Source organism: Hyaena hyaena, unplaced genomic scaffold, assembly GCF_003009895.1.
Source record: "Hyaena hyaena isolate Hyena2069 unplaced genomic scaffold, ASM300989v1 scaffold_552, whole genome shotgun sequence".
Lineage (NCBI taxonomy): Eukaryota > Metazoa > Chordata > Mammalia > Carnivora > Hyaenidae > Hyaena > Hyaena hyaena.
Window position 1 is genome coordinate 401,292 of NW_024081185.1, and position 7,926 is coordinate 409,217.

The following is a 7,926-nucleotide window of genomic DNA, read 5'->3' on the forward strand; positions in this document are numbered from 1 at the left end:
GACGGTGCAGGGGGGACGGTGCAGGGGGGACGGTGCACAGGGTGACAGTGCAAGGGTGACGGTGCAGGGGGGACGGTGCAGGGGAGACGGTGCACAGGGTGACGGTGCAGGGGGGACGGTGCAGGGGGGATGGTGCAGGGGGGACGGTGCACGGGGTGACAGTGCAGGGGGTGACAGTGCAGGGGGGACAGTGCACAGGGTGACAGTGCAAGGGGGACGGTGCAGGGGGAACGGTGCAGGGGAGACGGTGCACAGGGTGACGGTGCAGGGGGGACGGTGCAGGGGGGACAGTGCAAGGGGGACGGTGCAGGGGTGACAGTGCACGGGGTGATGGTGCACAGGGTGACAGTGTGGGGGATGACACTGCCCAGGCTGACCGTGTGGGCGGTGACAGTGCACAGGGTGACAGTGCATGTGGGTTGGCAATGCATGCGGGGTGACTGTGGGGGAGGTGACAGTGTGCCAGGTCACAGTGCTTGGGTCCTCCTGCATGTGGGGGAGTCCAGACCCCCCAAGCCCTTGGTGCCAGGAGCAGAGGGCCCAGCCCTGCACCTTCCCACTCGTTCCTGCTTGCCTGTGAACAGGCTCCTCCTCCAGGGAGCCCTCCCAGGCTCCCTGTGAGGTCCCAGTGACAGTAACGAAGGCCCTGACCAGATGGCCTTCCCGCTCTTCAGCTGTTGAGTGCACGTGTTAAGCTCGAAATCCTCCAGATGTGGGATCCCAGCATCTGCGCCCAGGGTGACAAGTATTATCACACCCAGACCTGATGTGTTGGCAGGAGAGCGTGTCTGGGTCTAGAAGGTTCCAGAAACTCCAGTGGTGCTCCTGTCTATGTTTGTGGGATTTGCTGAAAGTAACTCAGTCTCTATCTGCTATTTGGGCATCTGGTGCCCTCGTGCAGAGACCGGCGTCCGAAGAAGGGTGGCCGAGCCCGAAGGCCCCCACCCGCCTTAGCCGAAGTCCTGAACGCCTCCCCGCCTTCACACGGTAATCTCCAAGTCCCGTTTTCCCGCTACGATTCCCGACAGCTGGCGCGGTTCTGCCAGGAACAGCTCATCTGCTGTTTAGTGACTGAGCAGGGGAAGGACATGCCCATGTCCTGTGTCACTTGCAGTGACAGCTCAGGTACGTGCCCGCTGCTGACCGTGGCTTTTCTCTCTCAGAGCTTTGGGGAATGAAAAGGACAGGAATCGGATTTCCATTATGCTTTCTAGTTCTCTCCAACACTGATCATCATCTTAAGCATCATGGAAAATGTTTCCGGAGTGTTTACCGAGAACACACGCCTCTTGGTGGCTGGTAGCCCTCGCTGAGAAGCCTCGAGTTCTGCGGCGCCACGATGAGGCCACTGCCGCGTGCTTTCCGAATTATCCACGTCCTTCCCGCTCTCAGACTGATATTCTTACTGTTCTGTCCTCAGAAAGCAAAACAAATCAGGACACACAGACGGAGCCCTTGTGGCCGACCTGTGTGCAGCTGTCGTTCCAGGCGGTCCCTGGAGAACACGGGTGTTTGTTTCCCTAGAAACTTCGGCACCGGAAGGTAACACGTCCTCTTTCTCGTCAGGATCTGGAGCGAGGGGCGGTGAGAGGGAGTGACCCCCCACCCCGGGCTCCAGGCCTGACCCTCTTCCGACGCGGAGGCCAGTGCTGCCTTCCTTTCCCCACACCCTGAGCAGGCGGCCGCCAACACCCCGCGAATCTTCGCCCCGTTCCGAGCTCCGCCCAAGACCCTGCCCGATGGCCTGTGGGCGCGGGGCTCCCTCGGTCACGCTGACCTGCCGTCTGCTGGAATCCGTCCCCTGTGTGACTGCGTGACCGCAGCCACCGCTCGAGCACCACGTGTCGCCTGCGCGGCATAGACTTCGGCCCGGATGGCACAGTCTCGTTCCCGGAGCCTCGTTCCCGGAGCCTCGTTCCCGGAGCAGCCTGGCCTGGACACCCCCCCCTCCCCCCCGCTGTGCAGGCGTCCCTGCGACTGGGAAAGTGGGAGACGGCGCAACTCCGTCCTGAGGTCACCTGCCAGCTGCGGCCATGGAGAGCAAAGCTGCGAACCCTCCCAGATTTGACCCGAACACCTTGATTGGAGGCCAGTGGCGGCGCCCAGAGTCGCTCCGCACACCGAGCTCCTGCACCCGGAGGCGCCTCCAGATGCCCGCTGGCCGCCCGCCCCAGCCTCCTTCCCGCGGCCCCGTGTCTGCCCGCGCCTCCTCCTCGCCATGTCCCCGCGCCACCTGCCACTGTGGTCCGTGTGGTCCGCGGTGGCCGCGCCCGGGACGGTGCCGGAGGGCGGGGCCTGTGCCCTGCCCACCCGGCCTCGGGGTCTTCTCAGGGCTCGGCCCCTCTGTCCACGGCCACGTCACCCTCCGTCCTGTCACCGCCGTGCGCCTCCCGCGTTTCCGGAACTACTGCCAATCCTGCCTCTCCCCACGGGCAGTGGCCCCCTGACTTTTTGGGGAGAACCCTCACTTGTAGGCTGGTGGTGGCGGAACCTTCCCGCTCTGCAGACGGCATACCTGGGGACGGGAGACGTGGGTGAGCTGCCCTGCGGGGCGGGTCGCTTGCCCCCACGTGATGCCGCCCCTTCGAGCTATAAGTGGCCCGGCCGGCAAAGTGGCTGTGAAGTGAGTACGGTAGGGTCGCTGGGGAGAAAAGACAGAAATGCGTGAGCTGCCAGGGGGCGGCGTGTGGGGCAGAGCCACGGAGAACAAGGCTGAGCCCCCTGGGCCACGGCCACGCAGGCTGTTTCCTGTGCGCTTCACTGTCCGCAGTAAGCTCTGCCAGCAATGTCCCCGGTCCCCTCGTCTGCACGTGCCGTCAGCCGGGCTCTGCTCCGAGCTCTCGTCTGCTGCCCACGGAGGGTGGGGGGGACACGCTGGCCCAGGCTGGTGACGGGGCTGTAAGTGCTCCCCAAGTTCCTACCACCCAACTGGCCGCCCTTCCTTCCTTGGCCAGCTCAGCTGCTTACCGAGCACCGGCCTGGGGCCGGCGCCGCGCGGGGCTGGCGGCGTGCGGACACGCCGCGGGGGAGTGGACGTGCAGCAGGGACGGGGGACCCGATCTCTCCGCTCCGCACGGTCCAGAATTCAGGGAGTGGGACTTCCTCGTGGAGAAGCCGCGAGCCAGTCTGCTCACTGGTGGCGGCCACACAGGCGCTCGCCTCAGCCCTGTGCTAGAAGCCCGCAGGATTGCCCACGTGGTTCCCTGCACCTGGCAGAGCGCCTTCTGTGGGCTGCCGCCGAGGGGACGGAGACACGGCCCAGAGCCACGAGGCCACACGTGTCTGGGCGGGGTGGGGGGGCTGAGGTGGAGGCGCCAGCGGGACCCAGACCCGTTGCTCATTTTCTCCACAAGTGGCCGCTGGAGGAAATGACGTTCAGGCCCCTGCTGCCGGGAAGCCTTCCTGGAGGGCCCGCTGCGGAGCGAGGGGCGCGCTGCCTCCCTCCGGCCACGAGCCGCCCGCACGGGTGCTTACGCTGGACCATGTGAAAACTCGAGCGACTCCGTCACTTCCTTTGGGAGTGGACTTTCCAGATGCGGCCTGAGGGAGCTGGCCCGGGTGCGAGCGGAGTGTGGTGTCTGGTGTCTGTGCGTCTGTCCGGGTCCTGCCTGGGTCCCGCGAGGTGAGTGCTGGACACGGCACCGGGGTGGACGCACTCGCCCGCCGCTCCCTGTTCTCTCTGTCGCGTCGCCCGCAGCCCCCCGAGGGGTCCCTTGTCTTTGGTGCACAGTCCTGGTCCGTGAGGTCCGTCCTGAAGGGGACTCTGGGCCCTCTGCTCGCACGGGACGTCGGTCCTGTTGTCCCATCCCCGTCCTCACGCGTCTGTTCCCCGAGGTCCACGGGGACAGAGGGGCACACTCACCAGCGTGGTGGCTCTGCCCAGGTCACGGGTGTGGACACGGGACAGAGGGGCACACTTAGCGGCGTGGTGACTCCGCCCAGGTCACGGGTGTGGACACGGGGACAGAGGGGCACACTCAGCGGCGTGGTGGCTCCTGCGCGGTCCAGGTGCCGGGGCAGCAGCCACCCGCGAGGGTCTCCATCTGGAGCGCGCCCACGCTGCACCACCGGGTGCCACCCGACGCTGTGCCCACGGCCGTGCGTTTCCCAGACCTGTCGATGAGGCGCGTTCTCGTCACGGTGCAGCATCCCAAGAAGTGCGGCACAGCCGCTGTGTGGGAAGGGCTGGAAACCCCGCAGTGGGTCAGGACAGAGCCTGTGGCAAGGTCCTGGGGCAGGGTGGGGACAGGAGGGGGCCAGGCCTCGTGACTCCCACGAACGGGTGCAGTTTTGGGGGAACACACATCCTCCTCAAGATCTTGTGCTAATTGTTAACATGTCCCTTGTGTAGGAAGCTGGAGTGCGCCGTGCCCGGGGAGGTGAGGGGTGCCGTGCCCGGGGAGGTGAGGGGCGCCGTGCCCGGGAGGTGAGGGGGGCGCGGTGCCCGGGGAGGTGAGGGGCGCCGTGCCCGGGGANGGAGGTGAGGGGGGCGCGGTGCCCGGGGAGGTGAGGGGCGCCGTGCCCGGGAAGGTGAGGGGCGCCGTGCCGGGGAGGTGAGGGGCGCCGTGCCCGGGAAGGTGAGGGGCGCCGTGCCCGGGAGGTGAGGGGCGCCGTGCCCGGGGAGGTGAGGGGCGCCGTGCCCGGGGAGGTGAGGGGTGCCGTGCCCGGGGAGGTGAGGGGCGCCGTGCCCGGGAGGTGAGGGGCGCCATCCCTCCCTCCAGAGGAACACAAGCCCCGGGCAGGTGGTGCTGGTAGTGGCCTCAGGACCATGCAAGCAGGGAGGGGGCCCCGGGGTGGGCGGGCCTGGAAAGGAGGGTCTGTGGAGGTGCAGAGCTGCCCGCTGTGCCCTCCCCCCTCCCCGGGGAAGCACTGCTGGTGGAGAGGAGCTGGCTGGGTGTGGGGGTGCAGGCCCAGAAGAGCCCCTGCTATGCGTGAGGAAGAGAGTGGGGGTCTCCAGTCACCCGCAGGCCTGTGCGCTGCCCACCCAGTTGGGTCCCCCCTGTGGCCGTCAGCTCCCCAGCCTCTCGGGGTGTGTGGGGTTAGGGGCCTGTGGGTCTGTCCACAGGGTCCAGTCCCGCACAGACCAGCCTGGCCGTCCCTGACGCCGCAGTGGGGACAGGGTCCAGGTGGTCCAGGAACTGCAGGGAGGACACGCCCCCCCCCCCAGAACTGAAGGCACCTTGGGTGACCCGATCTTTCTAATTTGACCCCTGGATTTTCAGGGAAGACAAAGCACATGAAATAAGGCTGCCCCTGGGTCTGCGTGGGCTGCACCGTAGGGCACTGTCCCAGCTCAATGGTCGGGGGCCGCAGGCGGGAAAGGCCAGTCGCTCAGGTGGCGGGTTGGGGGGGCGTCATGCAGGTGTCCTGGGATTTCTGGTGGCAAACGGCGCACCCATGACACGTGTCTGGTCCACACTCGGTGGGGAAGGAGCACGGCTCACCAGGGCTCGCAGACCCGTTCTTCTGAAGGTGTGACCTGCGCCTGCACTGTGCACTGAGCCCCCGCGGTGAGCCCCCCTGCGCTGAGCCCCCTGCGGTGACCTCCCCCCTGCAGTGGCCCCCCCTGCGGTGACTACCCCCCTGCGCTGAGCCCCCCCTGCGGTGACCCCCCTGCAGTGACTACGCCCCCAGCGGTGGCCCCCCCTGCGGTGACCCCCCCATGCTGAGCACCCCCTGATGGCGGGACAGGCTGGGGACAAAGGGTGGGCAGGCAGGCGGGGACTCATGGTCCTGGAAGACGCCCAGTAAGGTGATCATAGGAACAAGCGGGTTAGACGCAAGCGTTTGCAAGGCGGCGGGTGGCGGGGAAAGGAGGGGGTCACGAGTGGCACGTCGGAGGAGAGGCCGCCAGGCCCTGTGTCTGGCCTGAGACGGGCCCGGGACGGGGCAGGGGCCGCCAGAGGGCCCCCCTTGGAGGCTGGGCCAAGGACGTCAGGCTATCGTCAGAGCAGAGGGGCTGGAGGGGGAGGTGCGGGGGCGAACGGTGTCCCCCAAATCCAAGTCCACCGGCGCCTCATTAGTGACGGTTTAGACAAAGGGCCTTCACAGATGCAGCTCAGGTGAGGGCAGGAAGCACCTGTACGGCGCTGGGAGGGCTTGCACCCCACGGTGGCCTTGTAAGGGCAGAGGAGGACTCGCCGGGGCTCGGGAGGAGCCGTGTGCAAGCGGACGGGGGGCCACAAGCCCGGGAAGGGGGGCGAGGCCCGGCCCCGCCCGCACCTTGACTGGGACCTTCAGCTTCCAGAACAGAGGAGGTAAGTTCCCCTGGTTTGTGATAATTTGGGAAACAACACAGGTTGTCAAAGGAAAGGAAAGTGATTTCACGCATCAAAGCCCAGACGACACAGACCCCGAGCTCCCGGCCCCTGTTCTGGGGTCTGCTCTCCTTGTGCCTTGGTTTCCCTGAACATTCCACCAGCCCCCCCCACCCCCTATCATTGGTGTCCCTCCCACGGCAGAGGATTAAGACACGTGTCTTCTCAGGAAGTGGCTGGGGTCCCCGTTGTCCCTGAAGTTCTCTGCGACGAGTGGAGGCGGGAATAGCGCCTGCTCCGCTGAGTTCACGTGCATGTCGCTCTGGGTTCTGGACTCTTCTCTCTGTGGGCAGGGTTGGCTTTCAGAGGGGAAGACCCATGCTTCTGGGATGCATAGGTGATCACAGGTTTTACATTCTGTTTAAGTTTTAAATGTTTCCTCTGTATTAAAATCATTTTAATACATGATTGCTCATAATTTAGATAGTTGACTGACAGTTTACGGTTTATAAATACAATGCCGACAGCTCAAAACTCATTGTCTGGAGCAAAGTAAACACCTTCTGCGCGGCCTCGCCCCTCGTTCCCATGGCGACCGGCTCCTCTGCCTGCAGGTGTTTCCAGCACCTTCTCTGGGCGTTTCTGAGGCCCCGAGCTGAAGAGATTTCCTTTCTCTTCCTGTTAGTCGTAATGGTCGACGTGGTGTAGCAGAAAAGCTACGTCGCCCTGGGTTTTCCTCGTGAGAACAACGTCGAGCTGCAGGGCCCCTGCTGCGGTTCGCCGTCTCCCCCCGCCCCCGGGTCCGCGGCGGCCCCCTGTGCTTGCCCCTGCGCAGGGGCGGCCCTGCGTGTCGGGGCCCAGAGACCGCAGGCCGCCGAGCGCACCCTCGTCTGGAATCTAAACCAGAAAGCACTCACTCCAGACCCTCAGCCTGGGTGTTAGTCAGACTCTGGTGGCTGGCACGAGCGGAGGCGCAGGGGGCACGGCCCGCTGCCCGTGAGGGGTCCCAGGGCGGCCGCGGACCGACTGCCGTCAGCGCCCGCCTCTGCTGGGCCCCGCCGCGGGCCCCGTCTCCCAGAGCCTCTGCTCAGCGGGAACGCGAACCTGGGTGAGCGTCCAGGGCACGTCGTCGGCTGCCCCCCCCCCCCCCCCCCGGAAGAGGCCAGGAGCACCAGGCCCCGTGGAAGAGCGGCCACCGGCCGGGCTGGGTCAGTCACTTGTGCGGCTGGCGGGAGTACGGCAGCTTTGATGGGAACGAGGGCCTGGAGCGAGGAGGGGCGCTTCTCACGGCTCGAGAGGCGGCCAGCGCGGGTGGGCAGCTGCTCACGCGCAGCGACACGCGGCCCCAGCGGCCGTGCAGACGGGCCAGGTGCCCCTCCACGGCCGTGTCTGAAGGGCCGTTGCATTTCCACACGCGTGTAACCACGCCGCACGCAGCTCCTGCGCAGGAAGGACACGGGAACAGAGCCCCGCGTGTGCCAGGCCCTGGGAGCACTGGCCAGCCGCCCGGGCTTCCTTCGCTACCAAGTTACTTTACCCGCCACTTTCTCCGGCTTTTGATCCGCTGACTTGAACGTGACCTCCGCAGCCCCCAGTGGCTCCCCCCGACCGGAGGCTGTTTCCTCCAGATCTGCCCAGAGCGTCCGCGTGGAAACGCACTTCCTGCAGT